Source organism: Athene noctua, chromosome 2 (genome assembly GCF_965140245.1).
Source record: "Athene noctua chromosome 2, bAthNoc1.hap1.1, whole genome shotgun sequence".
Taxonomy (NCBI): Eukaryota; Metazoa; Chordata; class Aves; order Strigiformes; family Strigidae; genus Athene; species Athene noctua.
The window spans coordinates 32,158,580-32,177,183 of record NC_134038.1 but is presented as its reverse complement, the minus strand read 5'-3'; the positions used below and the strand labels follow the sequence as shown (position 1 = coordinate 32,177,183).

General features: G+C 39.6%; 1 protein-coding gene across 1 annotated transcript in view; it reads right to left on the bottom strand.

The window, feature by feature from the left end:
* The window catches only part of ZNF704 (zinc finger protein 704), a 249,314-nt gene that overhangs the window by 205,578 nt on the left and 25,132 nt on the right, over positions 1 to 18,604 (bottom strand). The window contains exon 2 of the mRNA XM_074898788.1: positions 16,244 to 16,304. The gene's annotated coding sequence lies outside the window, so the exon portion shown is untranslated. The remainder of the gene's footprint in view (positions 1 to 16,243; positions 16,305 to 18,604) is intronic.

The following is an 18,604-nucleotide window of genomic DNA, read 5'->3' as shown; positions in this document are numbered from 1 at the left end:
CAAGGAAGGAATAAAAACACCTACAAAATCTCCAAAGACAAAAAATAAACAACAGTTTATTTGTGTTCCCAGGAAAGCCCAAAGCCAAACATTAGCATTTTCTTTTTGGAGGCAACTTTCTGCATATTGAGAGCCAGCTTAAATAAACGGCTGGCTTTTCTTCTTCGAATATTTGGGCAGTCTGCAAATTTTTTTCTCCTTTGAGAAAATAAACATGAAAACCAATGCAGGAAGAACTCCACACAGGAGTAGTGCAGAAGAAATTCAAATACCTTGTTATAATTATAAACAAGATCTTGGCCAGGCAGAAATGCATACGAAATACTGTCAGGTGGAGTGTTTGCCAGCCATCCTTCAGGAGCAACAATCACAGAAATCCACCCTTGTCATCTTGTTGATCTCCTTTCCCCACCCCTCATGAATTTTATATGGATTTTCATTTTTATTCCCAGACTTCTCTCCTAATCTTGCCTCAGCCCATCCCCTGATAGATCCCAGGGCTCTTTTGTATCTCCAAAACCTCAGTTGAGGATTTGCTGGTATCTAACATGAGAGGTTCAGGGGCACCAGTCAGCTTTAAGCTGCAGTAATTTTTTCTTTTTAGTAAAGCCTGGAGGGAAAGTACTTTTCCTTCCTTGCTAGATAGTAAACATTCCTCCTCCACTGGGCAAACAAATTATCTTCTGTTACTTGTAAAGAGATGAAGTAATATTCTTGTTTACCTTTAGAAACGTCTTTGTGCTATCTGTAGTCTATCTCAGGGAACAGAGCCGAAGGTGTTGCAGCTAACATACGGCGAACAAGAGTAAGAGCCTGAACGCTGGAGAGCAGTGCCCAGAGAAATCCATGCACAGGAAAATACAGAAACAGTCACTCTGAAGTCCGAATTCAGGCTAAGATAGCAGCAGCAAAATGCATCTAAAGACAGTAAGTATCTTCTGTAAGCAATTTCATTTTACTCATCAACTCAGCAGAAACATGGTTTTCTGCCTCCAGGGAAGGGTGCAACATGTACTCATTAATGACTGTTTATACAGATCAACACGACTGCTGTATTAATTCCCCCCCCTCCCCTTACATGAGGTATTTCATGATCAAAGTATTGAAATCAACACTGCCAAAGCAACATTATTTGAGCAGTCAAGTTAAGTGCATGCACGTTTGAAGGATCAGATCTTAATGAGATTTTTTGGTTGGTTTTTGGCACGAATACAACAAACACTTCAACACAAATATAACTCTGCCCATGCAAAGTGAAGGGCTCTGCTTATGTAATTAGCATCTACAAGCATAAGTATTTGTTTGTAAGAATCAAACAAATAATTAAATATTTATTAGATTATTTCATAAATAGACTAATTAATTCTGAAATAGCTGCTTTTTTAAACTACACGACCAACATGTAATCTGTTACCTTTCATTTATCAGTTTTTATTGAAATGAATCCTGCGAATCTGGCACAACTTGATTAAAACCACCAGATTGTTGGTCAAAATCTTTGCAGGTGGTGCACAAAACTCGATGTATCTAAATGAAAACCAGCGTACTGCCATTCCAGTCACAAGGCTGTAGACAAACTCGTATCTTTAACTTGGTCATCACAACATCAAGTGTTTGATGTGCATCACCGCACACCTTAGAGAACATAAAGCCTGTTAACTCATAGGGGGCTTCTGAAAATGTGAAGATATCCAGTGTTCACCCAAGTTAGTTTAAATTACCAAAGCTGGCTCTAAATTTATCGAATTCAGTTTGAAACTGAAGGTGACTGAAATGTTTTGCAGTAATATGTCACTTCCTAAGAAAGCTGATGTTAGAAATATTTCCCAGATGTGGGTTAAGATTTCCAGATTAATAGAGAGAGCAGGAGAAAGCAGGAGATATGTGTTCCTCACCAAAAGCTGCTGACTGCATTAAACAGCATTTGTCCAGGATGCGTCAGACAAGAGACGTGAGGCTGAGTTCTTGGTGCTACAGGGAAGTGCCTGGCCAAAATACACTTGGCTGCTCTGGGATGAATTTTTCTCCGTATTGTTTTGTTAATGTTTCCAATATGCCCAGTTTTGCTTGTGTAGGGAAAAAAAGTATTTTGCACCAAAACAAATTTGGGGTTTTGATCAGTGACAGACACAAGGAACCAGGCTGCCAGGGCATCTCCTGAACTACCAAAGTACAACAGAAGCTTATTATGAACTTTCCACAGCATTCAATATAAAAGCTTACCTAACTATCTCCTTCAAACTCCTATTAGTATCTGTGATATCTCAGATTACTTTTTTTTTTTTTTTGGTGCATTTTCCACATTTAGAACCATTTTTAACTTACTCACAGCATCAATAAGCTACATGAGGAACAAGGCAGCCAAGGCAAAACCAGACCTAACACAAAAGGTCTCTAATATATACTGCAATGTCAGAAACAGACAATAACTGCAGAATCATCACAGAAATAATAAAGGCAATAAATTGAAGATATATGAATACTTATTTTTATTTTGAAGACACCACCTGAAATTACGAGATCAATTTGGCTTTGTTTTTTTCTCATCGCTTACATCTTGTCAGAAGGTAGTGCAAAAAATCTGCAATCAATACTCTCTTGCTAGCCTGGATTAACAGATTGATGTTAATTGCATCCATATACATAAAAATACTCCTTAGTATTCTTCTTCCATAGGACTTTTACTGAGGATGAAGTTCTGAACACACAGATAAAGTAAAAAATTATTTTTTTAAAAAAGGAAAATTTACCTTGTAGTACACTTTCAGCAGGTATCACAAAGAGGACTGATTGCTTCCAAGGGCTTTGATCTTGCTATAATACCGCAGCTCCTGATTGAAACAAGTGACCTCAGGGGGACTGGGAGGGAACGGGGATCACTGAGCTCAGAAAGGGTGTCCTCACATCAGACATGCTTTTTCATACTCTACTTTCAGCTTGGACTCTGTGAAATATCAACTCTCTGCAGCTCTAGCTAATGGGATGGGAGTTATCAACTCATCAAAGGTTTACACTTCTCAGCTGTGTATAGGACAGTGGGATACCTGCTCCCACCGAGATGCTGCTGATTCTGGTGGGGTAAGGCTGAAATTCACCTTGGTTCTGTGAGGAACACCCAACAGTAAATAACAGAAAGGCCAGTGTATCGCTTCAGCTTCCAGACGGGGAGAAAAAGAGCAGAAGAAAAAGCCTTAGCCACTCTATGGGGTTTTTTTGGCATTTGCCATTTCTTCCAACAGCATGAACTAAGCCCCGGGAAGCATCAAGTGACAAATGAGTTGCTTGTCCTGGCTAAGTGCTGAGATTAGATCGTGGGATAGAAGCTAACGAGAAAAATCATTGAAAATGCAGCACCTGTTGACATTTTCCAATATACACTGACCTTTCCAATATCATTACATTTGGCTTTGCAGCACAATCATATTGTTTCAGCTCTATGTATCAATAAGATCCTCATTATCTGAATCCTATCAAAATCTTTACATTTTTAGTGAGAGCAGAGAAAAAGACACTACTGAAAAAGGCCTGTCTGAAACAAACATAAGTTTAGTGACACCAGAAAGACCCCCACTTTGCTGCTGGGGTTAATTGTTCACACCACCATACTGTAACCAAGGTAAGTACCGTGCAAAGACTGACGACTAATGTGAGGATGACTTCTGGTGACAGTGACACTAGTAGGTAGCTGAAGAGCATTAAATGTGGTATTCAAGGACAGAGTATAGAAAATGAACCTTGTAATCACCAGCACACCTTCAAACCAGAAATCATTTCATGATATGTGAGAAGAGTCCATGATAATTTACCATGCAGAACACAAACCCCACTATTTTCCCTTGTTTAACTCTCCTTATGGATTTATAATGGTTAGTTTTATTTCTAGCAAACCTACAAATTTGCTTTCCTTCACTTCCCCTCCTCCATTTACATTTGTTTAATATGCAAAGGTAATGCAATTTATTGAAGAAATAAGGAAGACCTGCATTAAGTCACATCTGCTTCAGAACTGAGTTGACTCCCCACCAGCTGGAATCTATTATTTGATTAAAAATGCTGTTGTGCCAGCTGCCATGCAGCACGTTTCACTACCCCAATTCCTGGTGGAATTAAATCCATACTAAAGATGTAGTCTAGCATGAATCAGCCTCTACTCAATATTAATACATACCTGGAAAATAAAAGCATTCCAAAAAGAACCCAGCCCTCCTAGACCCGGCCATGTCAATCTCTAATGTAAAAGGTGCTCAGTGGGAAAGAACGTCAAATTTCACATATTATAAGGTAGTGATTTCATAAGGTAATGTCCTAATTATACTCTCAGGCTTGTTTTTAATCAAACTACTCTTTCAGCAGAACCAGTCCTGAAATAAAAGATAGTTACTGAGTTTAAAGAATTAACAGCTCTTGTATCTCACTGATACAGTAAAGTATTTACTAGTGGAGGGTAATTTTTAGGGAATGTGCCCAGAGCAAAAAAAATCATTTATAGTTAAGTGTGTTACTGCTAGTTTAGTTAGATTGAGAGACTGTGTCAGGCAAAAAGCCCATTTAATTCGAGGGGGATTTCTGCCTGATGTGGACTGCAGGATATATGCCAAGAGTATATGCTGTGAATAAGAACTGAAAATATTGCTCAGCTTCTTGCAGCACAAGAGCATTAAAAGCTTTAAGGCAATCATTTGCAAAGGCATGCTTAAAAGGCCTATAAAGAGAAACATAGCAATGATATATTGATAGGACTGATTCTTCCCGTTTTCTTTTTCAGTTACCTCAAAGCAAGTTGCAGACTACAGCTTCACTAGGTCTGAAAAAAGTCCTTTGGTAGCTCTGAAGAAAGTTTATATTCAATGGGAGGTTTGCAGCTTTCTTTGTTCAATAGATGGCCATGAAATTAAGTAGTTAAAAGGTTTGGATGGCTTCAGACAAGATACAGTCTCTTAATATACAGACATAAGAACATGCAGAGGTAAGGCTGAAAGCCCAAGGCCAAATCCCTTCCTGGTGGTGTCAAGGTAGAGAGTGCTCCATACGTTCTTTAGAAGAACTAGGTAAGTATTATGTGGATATTTCACTGATTAAACTGACTAACAATAGTCAATCCGAATTCCCAAGTAGCAATCAAGTTATGCCATGTATAATACAGCTGGAAGAGAATACAGTTGGTTTAGTCACAGAACTGAACATAATGGATGGGTCAAGTCACTACTGAGTCAAGCTGGTACAATGTGACAGTTGCTTAAATTGAATGGATGGTCTGAGCATGGCAGAGAATAGCCCAGCACCCACATTACAGAAAGTGCCATTGGTAACGGGCAGCTTTGCTGACAAGTCCCTGCAGCTGGAGTCCTACAGGTATTGAAGTCCTCTTCTGCTCTGAACATGGGTGTCCAAGCCAGACTCTCTGGAGAAACAGAAATAAACTTACTTCTCTGCATTTTAGAGATCTTCCTTTCAAATGTATCTTAATTCAGTTTGGAAAAGCTTGACCTAATACTTCTGATTTTGTGGTTTAAAATTATTTCTATTTACAGAACCATTATATGACTTCCTCAATAAGCAAGAAATTTATTATTTCATATATTTCTAGAGACTGAGCTTTGTATATTTTAACTTTTCAATCTACAACCTCTTTCACACCAGTAAAAGTGTGATACTGTAGCCCCATCTATCTTTGTTCAAGCACTAATTAGAAATGCATTATGTATGCATATACTGAGAAACATCCCGCAAATACAGAAGATATGCAAATAATGTTTATGTACTTTCCCCTATTCACTAACTTTTCTGGCAGCATATGCCAGCAACCTCTATTCACCATCATCAAATGAGTCAGCCTGTCATGGATGCATTCCTCCTGTCTATCACGCAAAATGGAGATACTCTCCATGCCAAAGACATGAAGTATCTGGACCTCCACTTTTACTGAGAGAGAGCAATAGCTGATCTGAAGACATCACAAAGAGGATTTACACTCATAGACAGTGGCATTTAAAATCATGATGTTCCTATACACCAAAAAAAGCCATACATTGAGATTTAGCATGATTTCAGGAAAGGAACACCATCAAAACCTGTATAGTAAGACTACAATGCCCAGATTTGAGAACAGACACTAAAAAATAGATTCAATGGCAATTACAATATTCCTATCCCAAATGGTAGCTTAAACTTCATCCCACCCTGCACTAGCATGTAGTGTGTAAGCCCTATATTTCAATAAAAGAAAGCAAATGCTTTTAACAGCACACTGAAGAGTTTTTATGAGATATGAGATCTACAGGAAGACTATTGTCCCTCAATAAACATTTATTGACAGAAAGTGCTATTCCAGTTAATATAAGCATTATTGAAATAATAAAAGATACTTCTTTAACTTAAATTTTAAGAAAACTACTGGATAGTAACAGAAGTAAGGTATTTTATGTAAAAAACCTCTTTATATTTCAATAGCATTGGTGTAAAAATCCTCCATACTTGCAGGTGTGGATGAACCTTTTGTGGTCCCAGCACAAACCCACCCAAATCTGCCCAGGCTGATGCTCTCCCAACAGAAGCAGCCACCCGTGCTCAGCCGAGCGCTGTGGCAGCGTGCGGAGCCCATGACTCTGCCACACGCACGTGTGCAGCAAAACACATGCTGCCTCAAAAGCACAGTTCCTAAGGCCTGCAGTACTGCCTCAGCCTGTCCTTGCAGCCCAGGCACGCATCACACCCTCACGTGAAAGCTGGTGGTCTACGCAGCAGGGGTACATGAACAGAGATGTTGAGGAAGGCTCCTATATTACTGATTTTCTGAGTATTGCCAGCCCGTAGGATCGTGTTTCTTTCATTCCATAATCTGTAAGGCACTGTGGCAGGAGACCTATGGAAGCGTTATGATTAAACTGGTGACATAGGTTCTGTCCAAGAGCTCCTACAGATGCTTGGGAAAACACTGAGCAAACATCCTGCCCATACTCAGACCTCCCATTTCCCAAGCCCCTGATCCACAGCAGTGCTGAACATAAGCCTGCAAATGGAAGTGCTGGGAGATCTGATATTAAATACTAAGGAACACCACAAGCCTGTAAGAACAAAAGATATCTGTATTTCAGATCAGACATTCAAAATAAATAGAAATATTTTAAGACCATTCCTTATTATGGACATATGCCTTCATTTTTCACCTTTGTCATATGATAACAACATTCATTTTGCTCACATGGGGCTGTAAAAAAAGCCTATGAAAGTTGTGGAGCACTGAGCCATCACAGTTATTTTCTCTTTCCTGCATTACAGTAGCATCTAGGAGTCCCAGGCCAGGATACAGGCATGCTGGAGGCTGTACTCAGAGAGAACAAAAAAGATGGTTCTTGCCTCGGAGAGTCACATTTAAACATAAAGTAAGTCCAATAAGATATGGGTGGTTGACAAGGAAGTAGAGGGAAACAAAGAGACAGCATCAGTCAACACAAGAGGCAGTGCCTGTAACACATCACTAACCTACTTTTTCTTTTTTTTTTTTCCCCCAGGGATTATGGCAGAGGAGTGTTTAAAAGGGATTTAAAAGGAGAAAATGAGGTTAAGTGTGTTGATGTCTGCCCACAGGTAATCCTTAACTTCAGCAGTAGCAACAAATAAAACCCATAGATGCTAGTTTGAATACATGGCAGGTCAATGATGGAGCTGATATTGCAGGTGAACTGGAGGGATGTGTGGATGGGTGGGCCAGAAGAGCTTTGGATATGAAATCAGACTGCTTTTTACTACCATTTATCTAGATGAATATTACGGAAATGCTCACAGGAAACCAAATTTCTTTTTACAGCAGATTTTAAAAAAGTAAAAGCTACACAAGCTATACGTAGACCATGCTTGACAGGGAACTGAGGGGTGGCATTGCTTCATGAACACAGGCATCCCTAGGGCTGGCTCCTAAACACCTCTCAGTACACAGACATCTCTGGAGAAAGAAGCATGCCTTATTCAACATCCTTCACAGTTGATTTGATTTTTTAAGTCCAGGACATCATTAGCTAAGTTGTCTTTTTTCATGTGTTACTATCTTCTAATGACTCCTAAAATATCTGTATGCAATACTTGGAAACTTCTGTGTTCCACAACTAATTTGGTCTTTTATAAATTGATTTATATATGTACTTGCTATTTAATTCTGTTAGAAAATATTTCAGATAATATTTTTTCTGTTGTCTCCCTTCAGCCATTTTACAGAGAACAGAGGCATCTGGAGTCCATTTGAGCTCAGTAACCTTGGTCTTAACGCACATTTGCCTTTCAGTAGATGACAGTCTTAACAGACTTTTATCCAGCTAACCTGTGAGATGGACTAGTATCTGCCAGCCTCTTACTAAGCCTCTGAAAATATCTATTTGTTTGGTGAGGCAAGGTGTTTCACCGAAGACATGCTGACATTAGGTAGATTATTGTTTAGAGAAAAAAAGGTAAAAATAGAAAAAGGCAACAGACATTTTCTTCCCAGTTGTTTCGAAATCAACCACTTTTCATCAAAAGTTCCAGCAAAGAAGGAGAAATTCTCAGAAGAAAGCAATTCCAGGGACAAATATCATCACAAAATTAAGGAAACTCTTTTTGATTTACTGTATTCGCATAAACCTTAACAATGAAATGCCTGTAAAAAATATGGCTTATCTTTCATCGTTTTGCTTAGTGCTCTTCACTATGTTCTTTAAAAGCTACTAAGAATCAAAACCCAAGGAAAGCCAGTAGGTAACATACTAGCTCGCTAATGTATCGCTGTCCTAAATAACTGTAGGTTGGAAAAGCACGGTGTATCGCAGCATCCTGATAACAAGATCACAGTCTCCTGTCCAGCCCAGTCATTCGTCCATAGCGAGCAATCCCACAGAGCGGCGTCGGGCTCCGGGAGAGTGGCACGGCTTCCCAGGCTCCACGGGCTGCAGGGATGACATCTCCACAGATTCGAATGGGGATGTTGTGCTCAAATGAGGAAGGACCCAGCTGCTCAGAAGTAACACAATGTGAGTGTCTCAGCCTGAAGCTGAATTCTACCCCACAACTGGGCGTCTACACTCTCTTCAGACTACAGCATCCTATAAGGCTCTTACAAGATGGAACTTACATTACAACAAAATAAGCCTCCAAAATAAGTTAAATGGACTGTGTCCTAAAAGTAGCTACTTCCCTCCCTGAATAGAGGGAGACCTCGGGTGACCAGCTTTGGCGCAGACATCTCTGCCTGACTGTCCTGAAGAGCACTCCAGGCTGGTGAAGCAGAAAATGTGTGTATTCATGTTTTAGTGCTTTATCTGGGGCTGGGTATTCTTCTGCTGTCAAAAGCAAAGAGCTACGATCCTGACAACAGTAATGACAGACCTAAATTAAGAAAATAGAGTTCAGAGAGGCAGAGAGATGTAGTTGAGCTTTGGATGAACAAACCTCATTAACTGACTGGCTACTAGCTATCTAAATAGATTAAAAGAATTATTATTATAGCTCTAGTTTAACAGTTTGGAAAAATGGCATTTAAATTCCTACTTAACATTCAGACATCCTTAACACTATGCAGTACATTTCTTATTTAAAATCTGATTGTAAATATATGGTAACTCTTGCAAGTTAACAGCAGCATTCAAAAGTTTTGGCAAGAGCAAATCAAAATGCCTCCATTTTTGAGAAATGAAGTATTTTCATGACTTCATGTTCTCATCAGATAGCAACCATAAAAAATGTGCCTATTGCAACATGTACAATAGCCCAGAAAAATGTCATTTTTTGTACACTTTCTTCAGATTGAGTCAAATGAAATCATATTTTCAAATCCATGAAAGACAGTCATTTGACAACACCGCAGTACTTCCCCCAATGCCATTTTCATTTGTCAGAACACTAAATGTGAAAGTGCATACATTTGACTTCCTAGAAGATATCAACGAAATAGCATATTTTCCCCTTCCTTTTAAAGACTACTTCCTGGGGAAAAAAAAAACAAAACCATGTGCATGCTTCAGACACTTTTACTTATTCTGGATGGACTCAGACTACGCTGTCCCAGTTGAGTGATTTAAAATTGCATTTATTGTGATGTTTCATGATTGAGGAGGTCAAAGCCTTCCCTAGGGAAAACAACTATAAGGTGTTCTGCAGACCACTTTAAGGAATACGTGTTGACTTCCCAGCTTCATGAGGTTAATGTGTGCCTTGGTTTCAGTGTGAATAACATGATCTTCTTATTATCCAAGAAAAAGACAGTAACTTTCACGTCTATAGACTAGGAATTAATTATTTTCTTATGTTTCCCCTCCCCCCCTCAAAATATGAAAAGCAAATTTTGAAATTCCCAACCCTATATATCAAAGAACATTCAGGTTCAAATTCAAGTACTAGAAAGTCAAGAAATGCCAGAACAAATTTACTTCATCTCCCTCGTGTTTATACATTTTATTTGTGTTTATACAATGAAATAGTTAATTACATGATGACATGCTTTGTTTCAACTGCATTATCTGCTTTAAATGACAAGAAATTCCATAGTGGCTTGATTTGACGAGACATTCAGATGTCTATTTCATTTCAAATATAATACTTCAATAATTAAAGTTACATATCTTGCTGAGAGAAGTATAAGGTCAGATAAAAATTCTCCTGAGAATACCTGAGTTCGGGGTGTGGTTTTTTTAGTAGACAAAACATTTTTTGGAAATAAAACATATCTTCCACCAGGAAATACTTCTTGACAGTATGCTGTAATTTAATTTTGAATGAACAAAACAGGAACAAATCTCCTTCTGCCTAATTTTTTTTCGAACAGGTCTATCACAATGAGTAGCTTATCAAAATATTTCCATTCACACTCCAAAAATATCAGCTATTTATTATTTTAATCTGCTGTACAGACATCGGTCTAACACTCAATTACAGTAAGTGGTTGTGAATCATGCACATTTTAGGAAAATCTGCCTCTCCGAACAACATTCAGGTTTTAAATCTTTATTGATAAAAATACCTTACTTCCAACAGAAATCTACATACAAATGTGCAAATCAGGGCTAAAGCAGCAAGCTTGCTTTATGGCTGAGAGGTGTCTGAGCTTGGCTAGTTGCCGTCTCTGACTACTTCCACCTTGGCTCGGTTAATTGGAATAAAGATGAATGAAAATTTAGGCCTGCAGTTTTAATAGTAACTATTTGTTATTTAAATTTCCTTTTCCACACTGAACGATCGCAAGAACGTGTGCTCAGAATTAAAAGGCTGCTCTTTAGCATCAGCACATTGATTTCTTGGGGTCCTTGCAAAGCTTTTCACATTGTTTCTGGGCTACAGCTCTACACCCCTCTAACTGCCTGTCAGACATCATTTCTGCTTTATGAATAAATAATATGATGCCCAGGGGAAATGTTGGGCTAAGACAAAAAAATCAATATGTGTCTAGCACGTGTTAGGCAGTTGTTCAGCTGAAGACTGTCTCAAATATGTAATTTTAATAACAAAACAAATGCTTTCTAAACTGATCTTAAAGGAGGGTTATTAAGAAAGCACTACCACTATGCCACTGCGTATCCTATTTGAAGAATAATAATATTTTTCTCTTAAAATGTGAATAGATATTCTGATTGCAAAGTGTTTGGTGAGTACTTATCTACAAATTTCAAATATTCATGTTACAGAGATACAGTAGCAACTGATTTTTTACTCTGTTCCTCCTGGAGTAGTTTCAGTGCACATCTGCATAATAAATCTGTTATTACAACTGACTTTATTTTTTTATTTCAAAAACACCTCCTTCCAAAATTGTCTTATAGGTTTTTTTGCAGAGGGCTTGGGATCAAAACTGAAACAAAAAGCAGGGTAAATGAATCATTCATGCAATTCTATAATTGCTTTAGTTATTCCTGCAATGTTAGCCTATTTTCACAGCCATAGCAGTTTGTTGGTCTGACACTACCACTGTAGCCCTGCAGCTGTAAACCCACCACAGCAATATCTGAATCTCTCCGCTTCTACGGGATGGGTCTATATAAGATGACCTTAACTGCTGTCATGAAGCAGTTATTTAACTCCTTTACATTATGTCTGAGAAGGGCAGGTTTTGTTAAACACACAATATAGCGAGCAGCATCAGTAGGAATCATTGTTTGCTTGTTTCCCTGCACCTTACTGAAGGTGGACCTGCACAAGCTTGACTCCTGTACCTCCCTCCTTCCACCTCTGTGTCCTCCAGCACCAGGAAAGCTTGGGCTGTGCCAGGAGGTACCGCTCAGCCCCGACAATGGCGTGTGTCACCTCCCATCCCAGCTCTCCAAGGGCCAGCGGGGCTGAAGTCTCATGGATCCTCACCTCCCTAAAAATACTGCCTTCCCACCATGTTCCTCGCAAACATCAACTTCATGCTGGAAACCCATGAGAAGGTGGATGGGTTATTTTGGGACAGGGGGCAAGCAGCCAGTGATCGGTGCCAGCAGCCTTCACAACACTCACAGGCATTCAGGCTCAGCAGCACGGCCACACAAACAGCAAAGGAGGAAGAAAACTAAGAGGTAAAGGCAAGACAGCAAGCTGTAGTCAGACCCACAGATGACCTCTGAGATCACTGACTCCATGTCACCAACATCCAGCCCAGGGACATTGCTCTCAAAGGGGTTTTCTCACACCCCCCTGCTGTTATGCAGACCTTCTGGTGCAAATCCTCCCCTTGGGAGCATGCTGACAAGGCGGCTCCTCCTGTTAACGTTCAGTGTAATGAAAAGCCCAAACTTCATGTATTTATGACCCTTTCAGACTGAGGAGCTGCAGCTGAGTGCCCTTGCCTGGGGGTGCTTACTCCTGCAGAAGAGCTGGCCATCTGGAAGGGCAATCTAAAGAAAGCAGAGGGGAAAACCTGACATCTCAGGGAAGCAAACCTGCAGACACACAAAAGCTACCACTGACGCAGCAGATAGATAAAGAGATGTCTTGAGGCTCTCACTAGCCAACATGGTGGAGCCCATTATCATCAAGACAGATAGAAAGTGCTTTTACCAGCACAAAGAAAGTGAAATGCTAAAGACAAGGAGAGGAGGCTTTCCAGAAAAAAAGAAACCAAAAAAACCACCCAACAAAAACCCACAAATGAGCAAAGAAAACCCCAAACCCCCTGAAACCCACACAAGCAAAAAGGATAAGGCTCAGGACAAAGCTTGTATTTTTTTTTATTTATGCTGAATATATACAAACCCCAATCCCTGGGCACAGCAGCAGATTGTTTGCATGTGAACATTATTATGGAAACAGGCAGAATGGAAACTAAAAGCCTCTAGAGCAGCTATTCCTGGGTAACTTCCAACACAGGCAAGCTGTAAATTTGAAGCACCAAACGACACATCCCATGCACCAAAGCCACTCTGAGAGAAGTGCCTCTTCACCCCTTCTTGCTGCCTTTCTGTCAGCGGGCATGGCCAGGCTCTTGACAGTGCACCCGCAGTCTTGACAAGGGCTCAGATGCCACCGAGCCCTCTCCTATCGGCACCCAGCTCACACACTTTCCTTCAGCCACACACCTCATGCCTCCACCAAGCTCAGCTGTTCTGCTACAGAAACCTACCCAAGAGACACCTGCCCTGCTCTTCACCCTCACATGTCCCTCACCCCACAACACCTATCACAGGAAACTGTTGTTCCTCCACTTCTAACAAAATGACTGCACAACGTGTATTTCTGCCAAACCTCATGTGACAGGACCACTTGACCAACGACTATTTGACTTGCACTTTCTTATACTTTTTATGCTATTTAAATGAATAATTACACTTCCTAAAACTGACGCTGGCTGTAACCTCTCGACCTCAACGTGGCAGAGCCATACAAGCCTCAGGGAGAAATACCAGGACACGTCTGTGCGTGCAGTACCTGAAGATGTGGTCGCACACTGAGAGACTCTCAGCTGCCTGACTAGCTGAACAAACACCTCAGTTCACCCACCTCCTTTATCACTGGCCACACTTGCCTTCTCCACCTCCATCTGAACGTACTTCCTTAGGTCACTAAACCACACCTGTCAAGTGACCCATGGAGGGGTTGTTTGTTTTTTACACAGTCAAAAATCCCACACTGCCAGGCTAATGTTTGATACTACTTCTCTACCAACACAGCTAGTTGAAAGGATCCTGCCCTCAGTTTCCAGCCTCGCTCAAGGCCAAACAGCTGTTTCTTGGCAGTACTATAAACAGGATCAGAAAAGTACATCCAGATTTTTAAAAGATCCTAGAACCCAAATAAAACAATCTGGGTTTTTTTCAGCTCTAAGATTCCTGACTTTTTTGAACTGGAAGGATAATTAGCTGGACCTACAGCTGTGTGCTGATGACACTGCTTCACTAACACTGATGGAGGATTACATGGCATGATAACTTGTTCACAGTTTCTGATTTCCTATGCAAGAGTTCAGGTTATCTAGGTCCTTCAGACATGCATCAGAATCATCAACACATTTTTATTGCAATCAGAATTTCCAAAATGATGAGCTATTCAAGAGGGAAGAGAGAAAAAACACTCACCTTTCAGAAGTGTTTAATTTCCAGATTTGAGAATCTTTACAGAGAATGAGAGTTCAGAACTAAAATGCTCCATCTTTGACAGATTTGAAGACAACTATCACAGTCCTCTGGCTTTCACAAGGTAAGTCTCCATAGCATAAGTGGTATTAAATTACTTTTACATTATTATCTCTAAGGTGTCTGGTCAAGCTCGTGGATTTCTATGTTAATTTTCAAGACAAACGCTACCAAGAAGCAATGTTTCTATGAATCATATGTCAGTTATATTTATGCATTTCTCATGGGCTCAGGATTTGTGATTGAAGCATCTCTGCATTATGTACAGATAACAAAAAGAGACTGAGAGAGGGACTCACGAGTATACCTACACAAACTCATACAACCAGTCACTGTAGCTCAGCAGGTACCTGGTCAGACAAGTTGTGGTAACCTAGTAAGTTACAAGAGATGCACTTTCCATTTCTGCAAAGGAGAAGTTAAACCAGTATGCTTGCCTGAGCAACTTTCCTTTAGGAAAATCTAGGAGCATGCACCGGGTCAGTTAGTGCAATGTGGTTACTTTAAAAGTTTTTTGCTTGTGGTTATTATCAATATGTTGTGAGTAAAGATAACCTGCTTGGTACGTGGCAGCAAAGCACTGGTTACACAGAAAGTTTCAAGGCTATCACTGTGCTAAGAAAGGGACTCGAAGTCTTCCCAGTATTTCTCAACTCAGCCACAAATTGTGTGCATTACATACAACCAAATCCAGTACTGTATCATCACTTATTAGAAACAGCCACGCAGCAAGGGCTGGGATACTTGGAATAAAAACTGAGTGTTTAAAAATTCACCATCTGACAGGTGTTGAGAGATGATAATTATTTAAGTGGCAACCCAATACAAACTTGATGTTGCTCAGATCTCATCCGATCTCCAGTAAATGAATGCAACACCAGCCTACACACTGAAGACTGGATCTTCTTGGTACCAGATAATGCTTTGCAAACTGCACACCCAGACTAACTTCCTAACCACAGTATTCTTTTCCGTACCCTCTGCAGTGGAACATGAAATATGAACCCCCAGCTGTCTATTTCGTTATTTAGTTTCTGTCCATTCCCATGGAGACCTCATTAACTATGCTTTCAAAACAGGCTTTGAAACAAGCAAATGTGATATATAGGTCTGCGGCATCTACAGCCACTGCAACAGCAGAAACAGCTTTTAAGAACTTGGCAAAGTGAGAAAAGATGGTGATTTCCAGCGAGGTGGTCATCGCGCTGCTTGACCAACACAGATCCACTGACCAAAACTCCCATCGTCTGGGGCAGGAAAGCCTGTGCCACTGCTGCAGAGTACACAGTGCCTCTCACACAGCTCCAGGAAGACAACCAGTTAGAAGAGCAGGATGTTGAGGGTTAAGGAAAGACCTCCTGAATGACCCAAATCTGGCTGATTTTACCTTTCAGCTGGGACTGGTACGGCTGCTTTTTAAAACATGAATACATTAACTGCATTTTCAAAATTTATCATGTTTTTATTTTATACACACACACACCGGCAACCTCGCACAGCATACCATGGCTCATGAAGCTGTAAGCAACAGCTTCTATAAAAGCCACTTGTAACATTGCTGCTACCCAATAATTGCTTAGCACTGGCACCTCCATAAATTACAGGGGTCTTCAGAAAACTGAACTAAAGCCAAGCCGACCACCACAGGAAACAAAAAGCAGATGCATCGTAATTACCTTGGAGTCTCTGCAGAGCTTGATGTTCAAGTGATACACAGTACTGACAAAACGGTTCCTCCTAGAAAAAAAAAATAAAAATTGAATTCAATTATGCCACGCTATGAGAATATAACAGACAATATCCATTCTCCTCTGTTCCTTCAAATTTAAAATCATATCCAGAGAAAAGTACTTTAGAAGAAGATTTCCTTTCTGCATATAAAATACTTGGGAGTAACTACTACAGTTTTTAAACTCCATTTTATTATTTTTGTCTGTTTACTATTTTCTGACTTTCAAAGCTCTTATAAAGAAGTTAGGCTGAAAATTAGGACATTTTTATTCTCTTATCTACATAATGTTGCCAATACTATGGATTTCACAGACCAAATCAGAAATGAAGGCTCCTATATGTCAAGTCAGGGTAGTTTATATCCATGCAGCGACAGTATCTTCAGAGAAATTTCTGCAACTGCGTAAGTTTTATGAGGAGAAACTCATTGTTACTTAGTAACTGTATTGGTTTGGTATCTAAAGCAAGAGCATCCAGGTCAGTGCTGAGAGATTCACTAGGAACAGAGAGAGGTAAAGAGGTTACAAACTTCATTAGCACCAGCCTTGCAACACATACTTTTAGTTATGGGATAACAGGGTGGCCATGTGGTTGCAATCAATCCTACAATGCCTACATAATAAAAATGTCGAACTTCTCAGACTGATTTTCTTAGCATTACCTACATGAAAAATTAAAGTAACTTGGTTTGTAAATTGACTTAGCTAGAAGACAGTACCTTTCTTTCTCTGGATGTTTATTTCACACTTAAAGGGTCTTACATCATTAACTTCATAAGGAACTAGCTTGCTATGGTATTGTAAGACTAGTTTAAACCAAAGTTAGAGTAATAAATACATTAGGCTGTACAGTGGGATTAGGAAATGTAATACAATCAAAGTAAGCAGAAATAGATCTAAAATAGACCATGTCTGAAGTAATATGCCATTTCTCCTACACCATTAATTTTCAGAAGAGACTCAAGTCTCTAAAGCAGCTTAAGAAATTAGAGATACTGTCAGGCTTGTTCAGACCACAGAAGGATATATACTGATTCAATAACTTTCTTCTGATGTAAACCCAAATTAAAATCAGTATAAGCACATACTACGACTTTTTGCACAGAGACACAAATAATTTCTTTTTTGTAAGCATTAACCAGTTGCTTTGCTCATTCATCCCCCCCCCCCTTACTGGTGTAGTCTACTAAAAATAAAGCAGTGCAAGCTCCTGGAGAACTGTTGCTTAGCTACATTCTCAATTATCACAATGCTGGCCTTACTCATTCAGCGTCAAGGTCAAAGCAATTGTTTCGTTACTTTAATGATGGAGTATCCTGTTTATAAAAATCTTATCTGTTTCCTACTTGGTAAAATATTGCACATTTCAGTCAATCATTGTTGGTGAGCCCTCCAAAGAGACAAAGTGTGAGAACATAACCAGTAGTGTTAATTTTTGCCCTTAACAGAGAGCTTTTTTCCCAACTCCACCCAGAATGCCAACAGCCTCACACTGACACACAGACAAGCAATTACACCAACATTTTTTTCCTTCTTTGCTGTAGCCAGACAAGTATGGCAGAAAGGCAGTAGTTGTATATTTATTCCCATTCGTCCTCCCATTCAATGAAAAGCATAAGTAAAGCAGCAATTTTTAATTAGCATGTACCTCTAGTCAGCGTTGTGGGAAAGCTAAAGAAAAGAAGGAGTTTCCCCATCAGTTTTAAACATGAGAAGTTTTTGGTTCCTCTTTGCCTTTGAGGGCAGGTGTTCAGCTGCAAAGACTGTGATTCTCCCCAGGCTAGTCCAGGCTGCTGAATATTTCATAGCCCCTGAGAAATGCAGCTGTAATCAACTTGCAAATAATGAAATGGGCAGTGATAATAGAGCAGAGGTAAAGTGCGCCATTAGAAAGCATCAGTACTTTGGCTGCTGCTGTAGACTTGCTGTAATAATTTATCAGGTTATTTGATAAAATAATAATGCTATCAACTATGAAATCAAAATGAATGCTATGCCAAAAAAATCAGAAAATGTCTCAAGTGGCTAATGTGAATAGCAAAGAGAAAAAATCAGAAAGAGTGCCAAAGGAATCACATTCAAGACCAAAATTCCATTAAATGTATTAATGACATGCCAATTACACACAGCCATGTTAGGGTATTAATAGAAAAGTAAGTTCACAAAAGTTACTTAAGGCAGGAAAAGTTTTATAAATATTAAACCAAAGTATTTAAGAAGCAGTAAACATGTTCATTTTAATCAAAGCTTGTGGAGTAACCCAGCTGCTGTCCTAAATTCTTTGTAACAGGATCTTGAGGTTTGACA